General features: G+C 37.3%; 1 pseudogene; it reads right to left on the reverse strand.

Annotated features, from left to right (window-relative positions):
* Positions 1 to 1,151: 1,151 nt before the first annotated feature.
* On the reverse strand, positions 1,152 to 2,281 carry LOC138176205 (GTP-binding nuclear protein Ran pseudogene; annotated as a pseudogene).
* Between the last annotated feature and the right edge of the window lie 2,458 nt (positions 2,282 to 4,739).

Genomic DNA, 4,739 nt, shown 5'->3' on the forward strand with positions numbered 1-4,739 from the left:
CTTCTTCTTCTTCTTCTTCTTCTTCTTCTTCTTCTTCTTCTTCTTCTCCTTCTCCTTCTCCTTCTCCTTCTCCTTCTCCTTCTCCTCCTCAAAGAGGCCCATGAGAAACTTATAATTTTTTATCCTCCCTCAATTTTGCTAGGGATTTTTTTTCTGAAATTGTTTTTACATTCTAATCTATACATTTTGAATTTCAAGTTGTCTCCCTCTCTCCTTCCCAACCCTACATTAGAGAAAGTGAACATTACACACACACACACACACACACACAGAGAGAGAAAGAGAGGAAGAGAGATTCATAGACTCATAGAGAGATAAGAAATATATAGAACCATGAAATCCATACATCCATGTATCATTTCTTTCTATGGAATGATCATATTACAATTGCTTAGTCATTCATTTACTCTTCATAACAATATTGCTATTACATTTACAATTTTCTTTTTAGCTCAATAAAACAGCTTTTGGTTGTTTAATTTGGGATGGCATTGAATAAGTAGATTAGTTTATGCAGAATTGTCATTTTATCATATTGGCTTGGCCTATCCATGAGCAAATAATATTTCAAAAATTATTTAAATATGACTTTATTTGCATAAAAAGTGTCTTATAATTATTTTCACATAGTTCCTGGGTTTGTCTTGGCAGATGTACTCCCAAATAATTTATATTGTGTATGGTTATTTTAGCAACTAAGTGATGCAGTGGATAGAGTACTGGGCCTAGAGTCAGGAAGACTCATTTTTCTGAGTTCAAATCTGGTCTCAGACACTTACTAGCTGTATGACCCTGGGCAGGTCATTTAACCCTGTTTATCCCAGTTTCCTTATCTATAAAATGAACTGGAGAAGGAATGGCAAACCACTCTAATATCTTTATCAAACCCCAGAAGGAGTCATAAAGAGTTGGACATGACTGAAATAAATGAACAATGGTTATTTTAAATGAAACATCTCTTACTATCTCTTCTCTCTCTCTCTCTTTTTTCACTTTTTGGAGGGCAATTGGGGTTAAGTGACTTGCCCAAAGTCACATGCCTAGTAAGTGTGTCAAGTGTCTGAGGTCAAATTTGAACTCAGGTCCTCCTGACTCCAGGGTCAGTACTCTATTCACTGTGCCACCTAGCCACCCACCTTATTATCTCTCTCTTTTTTTTTAGATATTTGAAATACAACTTTATTATGATCTAAACGAAAAGGGAATAGGAATGACAGTAACAAACAAGATTCACCACTGAATATTGTGATGGGACTGCAGCAGTCTTACATTTGAAACTCAAGGGGACGTAATTGCGGTCCAAAACAGCTAAATATGCAGGTCCAAAATATGAATTATATTTTTTTAAACTGCTACATTCACTCCGAAGCCCATTCATTTCCTTCAGCATCCCAAAGATTAAGCACATGGTCTGCTCAGCTATATAATAAAGTGGCAAACACTCTACACCACTGACATCACAGGACAGTTGCCTATAAAACTAGACCTCTGACGCTGGGCTCTAGCTTCATTCCCTTACAGGTCATCATCTTCATCAGGGAGCGCAGTTGTCTGAGCAATCTGTAAGTCCTGCTCATACTGTGCTGCCAGTGCTGGGTCCATGACAACCTCTGGAGGTGCAAGAGCAGGCATGGCAACAAACTCCAAATTAGGGTCTCCAATAAGTTTTCTAGCAAGCCAAAGGAAGGGCTTCTCAAAGTTGTAATTACTTTTGGCTGAGATATCATAGTACTGGAGATTCTTCTTCCTGTGGAAGACAATTGATTTCGCCTTGACTTTTCTGTCCTTAATATCCACTTTGTTGCCACACAACACTATAGGGATATTTTCACATACTCGTACCAGATCTCTATGCCAGTTAGGTACATTCTTGTAAGTAACTCTTGATGTCACATCAAACATTATAGTGGCACACTGAGCTTGGATGTAATAACCATCTCTCAGACCACCAAATTTCTCTTGGCCAGCTGTATCCCATACGTTGAATTTAATAGGACCTCTGTTAGTATGGAACACGAGAGGATGGACCTCAACACCCAGCGTGGCTACATACTTCTTCTCAAATTCACCAGTCAAGTGACGTTTTACAAATGTGGTTTTTCCAGTACCTCCATCTCCAACTAACACAAGTTTGAACTGCACTTGGGGTTCTCCTTGGGCGGCCATCGCGATGGTTCTTCCAGAAGCGTCTCCGTCTCCGCCTGACTGAACGATGGAAAGATGGCGGAAGCGCGATTCAAATACCCAGAGACGCAGCCGACGCCGCCGAGCACGCGGAATCCTTATTATCTCTTTTTGTAGAGCTTTGTTGGTGTGGGGAAGTCTTGTGTGCAAATGTTCAGAAAGCTAAACACAACAATTTATTGGATCAAATGGAATACTATGGAAAAGTCTTTGCAAAATCTTAAACTTCTATTGTAAAAGCTAGCTATTATTATTAATTTAAATTTTATTTTCAAAGAATGATCAACCTCTCCTCATTTCCCTACTACTCCTCACCCCCATCTATTGGAAAAGCAAGAAAAATAAAACCCCTGTTACAATGATGTGTAGTCAAGCAAAATAATTATCTCAGTTTGCATTCTTCCTCCATCACCTCTCTGTCAGAGATGGGCAACATGTTTAATAAGGAGTTCCCAGGAAATGTGGTTAGTCATCGTGTTGATCAGAGTGCCCAAGTTTTCTTTGTTGCACATACATTTTGTTTTAATTAGACACCTTCTCACCCTCTAACCCCAAACCCCTACTCTTTTGAGAACATAAGAAAACCAAAATCTGTTACAAACATATGTAGTCCAGTCAAAATAAATTTCTACATTGGCCATATCCTAAAAAATGTCTCAATTATGCTTTCTGAATGCTTCAGTTCTCCATCAGGAAGTGAGTGGCATATTTTACCATTAATCCTCTGGAATCTTGGTCAGTCATCATGCTAATAAGAGGTCAACACAATATTTTTCAATCACATTTATATATACCATAACTTTTTCATTCATTTCCATTTATGAGCATCCCTTGAGATTCCCTTTCTTTGCCACCTCAAAGAAAATCTATAAGTATTTGTATATCTTTTAATTTGTTTTACTTAGGATTAATCCCTCTGTTAATTTACTGTCCCTTTAATTCCCCTTCCATTCTTCTCACTTTTCCCTCCTATCTACTGAGTGAATGAATTTCAGTATCAAAGGCCGTGTGTATATGTGTGTGTGTGTGTGTGTGTGTGTGTGTTCCTTCTTTTGAACAGTTTAAGTAGGAATGGGGATCAAGGTTCAGTCATTTTTCTTCAACCCCTCCTCCTTGTTTGTATAGATGTCTACTTTTATACCTTTTATACCTTGATTTTGTGGAATAACTGTTTCTAAACTTTCTTTCCATCCCCTCTCACAATGTATTCCTCTTTCTCTCTCTTTCCATTCTTTTCTTAAGAACGTCAAGACATAACAGATTAACTCCCAGACTCCTTCTATGAACCCTGATGGCGATAGAACTCAGAGGAGAACACATGTATCATCTCTCCGTGTTTGAATGTAAGCAGTTTGTTCTTGTTTGGTCCTTTATAATTTTTCATTTTATATATATATAATATATATTATAATATATATGTGTGTGTATATATATAATACACACATATACATACATACACACACACACACACACACACATATATATATATAACTTGCCAAGGTCACATGGCTAGTTTTTGTGTTAAGTGTCTGAGGCTGGATTTGAACTCAGGTCCTCCTGACTCCAGGGCTGGTGCTCTATTCACTGAGCCACCTAGCTACCCCTGTGTTTATATTTCTCTTCACTCTTGTGTTTGAACGTCAAAGCTTCTCCACAATTCTGATCTTTTCATCAGAAATGTTTAGAAGTCCTGTACTTTATTAAAGATCCATTTTCCTCCTCTAACATTACACCTGGTTTTTCTGGGCAAGTTATTCTTGGTTGTAATGCCTTCTGAAACATCATATTCCAAATTTTCCATTGTATTATAGTTGCAGCTGTTAGGCCATATGTAATCCTGATTGTAACTGCTTGGTGCCTGATTTATTTTTCTTTCTGGCTACTTGTACTTTTTATTTGACCTAGAAACTGGATTTTGGCTATGATGTTCTTAGGAGTTTTCATTTTGGGGTTTCTTCCAGGAGATGACCAGTGCATTCTTTCTTTTTCCACTGTGCTCTGTGGTTTTAAGAGGTCTGGGCAGTTTTTAAGATTTCTTGGAATGTGATGTTTAGGGTGTGTGTGTGTTTTAACCATTGCATTCAGATAATCCAATGATTCTCAAATTTTTTCTCCTAGATCTCTTTTCCAGATCAATTGCTTTTGCTATAAGATGCCTTATGTTTCTTCTATTTTTTCAACCTTTTGACTTTGTTTTAATATTCTTTGTTGCTTCATGGAATATTTACTTCTGTTTGGTCCATTTTAATTTTCAGGAAATTTGCTGCTTAGGCAACGTTTTGGTGGTTCTTATGACAAACTATTAATTTCCTTTCCAAGTCTTTCTTCCATAGTTCTCATTTCTTTTCCATTTTTTTATGTGCAAGTGCTATGATTTCTTTCTTTCTCTTTCCTTCTTTCTTCCTTCTTTCCTTCCTTTCTTCCTTCCTTCCTTTCTTCCTTCCTCCCTCCCTTCCTTCCTCCCTCCCTCCCTCCCTTCTTTCTTTCTTTCTTTCTTTCTTTCTTTCTTTCTTTCTTTCTTTCTTTCTTTCTTTCTTTCTTTCTTTCTTTCTTTC

The sequence above is a fragment of the Petaurus breviceps genome, unplaced genomic scaffold (assembly GCF_028583685.1).
Source record: "Petaurus breviceps papuanus isolate PSGF00001 unplaced genomic scaffold, PetGlider_PUasm1.0 138, whole genome shotgun sequence".
NCBI classification, from domain to species: domain Eukaryota; kingdom Metazoa; phylum Chordata; class Mammalia; order Diprotodontia; family Petauridae; genus Petaurus; species Petaurus breviceps.